We start from the raw sequence: 8,331 nt of genomic DNA, 5'->3' as shown, positions 1-8,331 counted from the left end.
TTCTGCATGTTGAAAGTTCAATCCTCACTACAGGCGATACTAAGAATAAAATAAACATTATTTACCCGATCGTGTTTGACGGAACGAGAACAATTTCCCTCACGGATTAAAAATGTTTCAGTTCGAAATTCCGTATGGATTCCTGAGTTTGGCAATTCGCACCTGAAGAAGATCGAAGATTACATAGGCCGAAATGTTGTGAGAATAACATCCAAGATAAGAATAGTAATTAGAATAATCAATACAGTAGAAATTATAATTATAGACTTAACAGTTAATGCCCTTTTCTCCTCCATTATTAAATCTTTCTCACAGAAGAAAAGTTGCGGGTCTATCTCTGGTCTATCGTTATTTCCATGGAAGGTGTTCAACTGAACGTTACAACAAACACGCGTCTAGCTATAAAAACCACGAACAATTTTTCCTACTCTTAATCTGTGCCTAAAAATAAACGAAAATATTATGAGTAAAGTTTCTTCCCTAGAACTATCCGTCTGTTGAAAATAATATCGTGAGGCTGCTTTCCAACTGACTATAACATGATTGCTTTTAAGACCAATGTTAACAAGTTCTTGCTTAGCTGTTTTTTTTTTTTTAATAATCAGATTCTATCAATTTTACACCTCTACATATTATCACAGTGGTATCTCACCGACTACACATTAACATTAAAAGAAATAAAATAAAATACGCATCAAGTGCGCTTGCAAACTAAATCACAACGTAATATTAGGAAAATAAACAAATATTTTACTTGTTTGAAATTTATCACAAATATATTTCAGAGGTATACTCCATCTTCAGTATGTGGGTTTTTTTTCCTTTTCTTCTTCCTTTCCATGCCGTTAAGTTGAGGAAAGAAATATGTTTATAAAGAGCCGCGCGTTGTATCTCATCATTCTTGACGTTAAAAAAAAGACTGATTTGTTTATATTTATCTAATAAAACATTGGGTGCTTTTTTACCTAATGGATACCGCCGATGAATATGAAATCGGTTAAGGTAGATTAATTCAAGGAACGGGGCAAAATTTAGTTCCAGAAAACCTAACAAGAAAAATTTACAGAAAATAGTAACAACCTCCAAACTAAACTCAGACGTTACTGTTGGCCTACTAAATACTGTCCCTATTTTCTTGGCTCTGCACGATGACATGGTAAGATACAAGATCTGGTTTTAATGTTGGAAAAATTCAGCCCCCCCCCCCCCGAAAAAAGTGCACATAGGATAAAGATAAAAATTAAAATTGTCTTAGTCTAGATTTCTCCTTCAGTGAATGAGGACAGAAAATATGACGTGTAACACATCGTTCATTAAGTTGTGGACCAGACATATAAATGGCGGCACTAATAAAATGTATAGGATTTTTATAAAGTACTCACCTTCAAATGACACATGCCAAAATTAGAGCTCAATTAGATTATTAGTTACAAATTACAGTAATGATTCAAATTTTCAAAGCAATGAAATATCTGAATTTTGAGTGTTGATAAAGCATTTCTCCGTCAACCAAGAACAAAACCGATAAGCCGAAGTATCAGAACAGATACAACACTTTGATTCTAATCAATGAATACTGTCTATGACTATTGCATCGACGGGCATAAATGGACCAAGTAAAATATAATTCTCGTATAAAAAGTCACAGGTGTCCCTATTTACTTGCCTCTCAACAATACCAGAGTTAAAATAAGCTAGGTTGTTCCTGTGGGAAAAAGAATTCAGTCCCTTAAAAGAAGACACTCTGGATTAGGACAAAGATGGTGAAGTTCAGTGTCAAAACAGCTACTACGCATTGATCTTAGCCACAAGGCCAAAAGTTTATGTGTCGTTCCCATAAAATGTGTAAACCATATATATATATATATATATATATATATATATATTATAGAAAACTGATCACATATAATGATAGAATATGTATCGAGACACAGGAATGGGTATGTTTGATCTGGCATAATGATGATTCATTAAAATTGTGGGGTCTGTGTACGCGCCTGGTCCACAAAGTATGGAAATAAAAAATTAAAAAAAAAAACGTTTACAAATGTTTTTGATATAGATGTACATAAGATTCCTTTGATTACTTTCATCATATTTTGCTTTGGTTTTGATACCCCGAAACTCGAAGCTATCTCTTTACAACCCTTCCTTTTCATAAGCTATCATACTTTCATAAATCAGAGTCCATTTTCTCTAGGCTGTTTTTGTAACCCAGTCTACGACGGGTGCTTTTGCTAGTATATATATATATATATATATATATATATATATATATATATACTTGGGAATTTCGGCACTTTCATAGTTTCCTTTAAGTGTTATGGCTTTACCTTATCATGGTATACAAACAAAAATATTTCTTCACTTTTTCTTCCTTAATTCTCTTCTCTGAGTTGCTCTAACCAAATCTGTTGACCTATTCCACAAATCCTACAACTCTATCATAAAAAAGTCTCCAGAAAAAATACACGCCCAAACCCAGAACTCCAACTTACAACGTAGACACCCCCCACTACCATGTCTCCTTCTCTAACATTAGGAGTCTAAGTTCCAACCTTCCAGAGGTTGAAATCCAATAACGGGAGACCAAACCTGACCTATTATTCCTAAGCGAAACTTGCATTGGACCTACTAATTCCCTAGATGAGTTTGTAATTAAAGTATATTCTAATTTAACATTCAAATCTGGCCCCCAAGATCGATATGATCATGGAATATGTGCCTACATTAGAGATGGCTTTCCATGTCGTAAGGACATCTCCAGAGAAGACCATAAATTGCCCTATATGTGCTTTTGATCACACCACTGCGTTTATACTTGCCCTTTATCGCCCCCATAACAGCCGAGTTAGTATATTTAAGAGCATATCTGAGAAAATTGACCACATCTGTCTGCTCATCGTTCGGCTAACATTCACGTCTGTGGAGACTTCAATTTTCACAATGTGGAATGGTTAGCCCACTCAAACAAGACAGATGATGAGGGGAGGTTCTGTTACTTTGCTTATGACCTCACTCAAATTGTTCACGAACCCACCCGTGTGCCTGATACTGATGATCAATATGCAAGTCTTTTAGACCTTTTTTCTCACAACTTGCCCTGAGCTATGTTCGTCTTCCGTTCTACCCTCACTGGGATCTTCAGACAACTCAGTTGTCTCCATTAAGATAAAAACACAATGCAATAAGTCCTCCAATATACCTCTCCATCGTACAGTATATCAATACTCTATGGCTGACTGGGATAGTTTTTGTACATTTATATCAGATCTACCTTTCCGATCCATGTTTAAAAAGAATGTGTCCTCCATGGTATCAGACCTGACTGATTGGTTAATTGTAGGTATAGACCTATTCATAACCTCCAGAAATTCCAGCAAAAACCTAACAGCCAGTCGTGATTCTCTCCAGAATATGCTGCTGCAATTTCACACAGAAATCGCTATTTTCATTGCTTCCAATGTAATAGATGTACTGAGACTAAAGCTGCTTTCAGGACTGCCAGCAACCATTGTAAAAGAGTAATAAAGAACGCGAGAGAGTTGTATGCTCAGTCCTTCAAGTCCAAAGTAGCTGAGCAGCGGCTTGGCTCCCACCAATTTTAGCAAATAACAAACAGGGTTATAAATAGAAGTGTGTGCTCTATCCCAACCATCATCAATGGATCTGAAGTAATCTACTTAGCATCGAACAAAACCAAACTCTTTGCCAAAAACTTTGTAGCTAATTCTACCCTATGCGATCAGAGGCCGCCAACGCTCAGTATTTCCTCTTGTGTTTGAAAACACGCTATGCGATGTACAAATATCTATCTCAAGCTAATCAAAGACCTCGATTCCAGTAAAGCAACTGGCCCTGACGGCATTCCAATTATAGTGCTTAAAAAGCTTCAACCAGAACTAGCCCCCATAATTACAAAGCTTTTTTAGCGTTGTCTTAAGGAGAATTGCTTCCCAACACCCTGGAAAACCTCATCAATATGTCCCATATTTAAAAATTCAGGTGATCGCGCATCTCCTCTCAATACAGACCAATCAGTATACTGTGCGTCATAAGTAAGTTGCTAGAATCTGTGTTAAATAGAGAAGTAGTCAACCACATCAGCAAAAATAACCTCCTCGGTGACATGCAATATGATTTCCGTTCTGCTAGATCTACAACTGATGTGTTAACAGTTATATCTCATAGGATTAGCGAATCTCTCGATGGAGACTTCCTTTCTAAGGTAATTGCCCTTGACATATCAAAGCCTTTTGATAGGGTGCGGCATAAAGGTCTACCTCACAAAATCACGAGCTACGGTATAGCTGGAAATGTCTTTTCAATTATTAAATCATTTCTCTTTGATAGGTTCATAAGAGTAGTGGTTGATGGACAAAAATCTGAATTAATGCTGGAGTTCTTCAAGGATCCAACTTTCTTTCTGATCTACATCAATGATCTCCCAAATCACATTCTAAGATCATTTGTAGACATTTGTGCTGATGATCGTCTATGGCAACACTTCATAGGCCGTGAATGACCAAGTTCTCTCTGATTCTCTCTCCTCTGATCTGAACACGTGGTGAAATGGGGAAAGAGGTGGCTGGTTACTTTTAATGCATCTAAGAACAAACTTCTATATTTCCATCATCAGCGCTCTGATCCCCGTCTGGTATCAATTGAAATGAATGGCTCTCATCTTGAGGAGGTTCCATGTTTTGACAAACTTCTGGGCTTGACCTTTACTCCTGATCTGAGATGGAACACGTACATCAAATCTGTTGCCAGGGCTGCTGGGGAAATGGTGGGATCGTTCTACCGTTCCAGTAGATATCTCACTGCTGATGCAATTCGCTACACATAAGAGCCAAGTGTGTCCAAGGATGGAGTACTGTTACAACATCTGGGCAGCAGCTGCCCGATGCAGCTTATTCTGCCTTGATAGTTCAAAATATATAATAACTCGTGCGCCACCACTGAGAATTGAAACCAAAACGTTTAGTTTATTCTGCCGTCAATGACTGAGCTATGAAGACATGTCTGCTGCAAGGCTAAAAATTAAAACATAAACCAATAGCTACTACGTTATGCATGCATATTCGTAATGCCGACGTTCGACCTTCACCTGGCAAATATCATTTTTTTTTAAATACTTTAGTACCGATTTTTTCCGGGCTAAAAAGTTTCGCATGGTTTCAAATATCTTTTATATGAAGTTTCAAGTCTGTAGACCAAAAACTGACGGAGGAGTTTGATAGGCAAATTTTTAAAACAAATATATAAACGTAGAAAAAAGGGTTTTTAATATGAATATCAATACAAAAAAATTATAGGAGTATAGATATATATACAGAGTGGAACGATAAAATTGTTCCTCTAAAGAAAACACACTACAGCTTTATTTAAAAACTTTTATTGAAAAAAATCAATTCAGGTAAGTTGATTATTTAGTAGAGCTGACAGCTATTCCACAAAGTATAGAAATAAAAAATTAAAAAAAAACGTTTACAAGTGTTTTTGATATAGATATAAATAAGATTACTTTGATAAGTATGTTTTAACTTAAATAGGGATGGTATGATAAAATTGTTGGGTCTGCGTTCGCGCCTGGCCTCAATAGAATGGAAATAGGAACAAACTTTAATAAAGACTTTTCATATCTATCTGCGTAAGTATACTTTGATAACTATGGTTCAGTTTGAAGAAATATGGTATAATAAAATTATGGGGTGTTCGTTCGCGCCTGACCTATTCAATGTAGCCGCCTTCAGCTTCTTATCACCGTCTCTATACTAGGAGCATGCCTTTTTCACAATCGCCGACGAAAGCTCGGCGAATACTCGGTGGATGGTGGCGATCAGGCTGGCTTTGGTGTTGTAAGAGGTCATGTTGGTGATGTTCTCGACGTATGATCAAACAATATTACAGCGGGTTCAGGTTGGGAGAGGAGAAGGAGCAGTGATAAAAGGGTACAAAGTCGTAGCACTACTTTTTGGACTTGTGGACCGGCACCGAGTCCTGCTGCCACACCTAGGGACTTCCAGCAGCAACTTGATTACACCAGGGTATCACCAGACTCTTTTTCACATCCAGGTACACTTTGGTGTTGACTTTCGTATGAGCATGAAATTAATAACACTAGAAAAAATAATAATTCTACGATATTGTGAATAATGTATCGTTCGTCCTGTCCAGAGGAGAGAACCCTACTCTTTGAGAGTTATTTTCATTTCAGCTGATGATGATGATGCTGATGATGATGATGATGATGATGATGATGATATATGTACGCATGTGTATGTATATATAGATGTTTGTATATGTATATATAGATGTATATATATATATATATATATATATATATATATATATATATATATATATATATAACTAGTAAGGCTACTCGGTGTCGTTCAGTGTCCTAAATTCTGTAAATTACGTAGATCACAGAAATCAATGTAAATGTAAAACTCAACAACCTACTTAATATTGTCTAAGTTTATTTAATGAAAATATCAAATTAAAAAAATAATTGTGTCTGAGAGAATTCGAACTCACAAGCTCTTTTAGTACGACACAATTCCCGATTGACCCATTGGAGGTAAGTTCGATACTGAGTTACTATTAAAAAAGCAAAAAAGAGTTTTTTCCCCATCGCTACTCTTCCTGATCTCTAGAACTGAATATGTAATTCGCTTATCACAGAAGGAAGAATAAGCGAGAGTAATAACCAACGAAACAGTGGATATGGAAAAATTGTATCTTTTTGTCCCGGTGTTTATGAGAGGTAACAAAACTTTTAGTTTCTTTTAATTATAGAATAATACAAAGATAAAATATGTAAAATGTTGACCAGGATTAAATATAAAAAAACGATGACATTGATAAAAATTATGTTTTATTTTATTTTTCTATTTAAATAATATAGAAAAGTATTTTCCGTAATCATCTGAAGAAGCAGATGTTTTTATATAGTTTGTAGTAAAAATAAAACTATTCATTAAAAATTAGGAGGGAAATCCGTTTTTATATAAGATGTAAAGCGACTATAACATCACTGTTTTCTTTTTAATATCAGTATATATAAGCAGAGAGGTTAGAAAACAGTGAGAAAATAATAAGCAAAAGCACGAATTGTATTGTAAAAGTATTTAAACGAAAACATATATTCTTCAAACTTGTCTATTTAATCTACGCTTTTAGCGATGAACATTCCTCTTCCAAATAAATCGTGACAGAGCGACGAAAATATTCATTTTACACTAAAGCGTGACAAACGAAGGAACCTTCCAGTTCAAACAAGTACAGCAGATCGACGAAAATTCAATTTTAAACCTAATTAATCAGAGTCCCAATCATATTGTATAAAACAGATGAGTCTATTGTCGGCATTGGTTTCCCCGATATTTTTTCTAAGTCAGAATTCTTTATAGAAAGGCACCAGCACTTACGGAAGGAACAACGTGAAGGTTCCTAACTGAAAGATTTTGTGGAACGAACTGGATTCGAACTTGGAACACCACTTTACCACCATCAAGTCTTATTGCGACACTTATACGCATCTAAAATAAGCATACATCCATTCAATTTAGTGATGAAAACGCTATGCTAAACTTGGGCGTAACTAACTCATCGACAAATTCTTTCACGGTGTTATTTCCATAAATAAATGTTTGTAAGAAAAAAGAACGTATAAAAGGTGAACATATAATCTGGCTTTGCTCAATATACATAAACACAAGTAGAAAGGATACAGAAACGAAAGAGTAAAATATATACAGTGACGTGCAAATGTATATATATATAAAAAAGAACGTGTAACAAGAGATAAAGGGGAAAAGCATGAAATATTTGCAGAAGGTCGAAGACCAAGATTATCAAGGTTAGTATGACGACAAGGAATGACAAGGGGGCCATTGTCCTAAATAATTAAAAAGAAAGTGCTTTACACACATACGATGTTCTATGATATAGTCAATAAAATGTTCGGGTTGGACTAATTGTCCTCATGGTGAAATAAAATAACGTTGGGAAATTGTAATAAAAATGCAAGTCGCAATAAAGCTTACAGCTACAATAGTTTCGTACACACATAACATATTGTTAGCTATATACTAAAGAGTTATCATTCAAGGGAGATAATTTACATCAAGGAAAGTGACTTATAAAATTATTTATTACACATACTTGGGAACTTGAATATTCAAAGCCTGGTATATGTGTAAAAAAAAAGAAAAGTAAATAAGTAGTAATAAAATACGAAACATTAGAAAATTGTGACAGTTTTATAAATCTTTTCCTAAAATATGCATTACTATTTATAGTTATCTATACGCTAATGCGTTA

The sequence above is a fragment of the Euprymna scolopes genome, chromosome 5 (genome assembly GCF_053919585.1).
Source record: "Euprymna scolopes isolate OS-2025 chromosome 5, ASM5391958v1, whole genome shotgun sequence".
Taxonomy (NCBI): Eukaryota; Metazoa; Mollusca; class Cephalopoda; order Sepiida; family Sepiolidae; genus Euprymna; species Euprymna scolopes.
The sequence above is the reverse complement of the archived record's forward strand: the minus strand, read 5'-3'. Positions refer to the sequence as shown.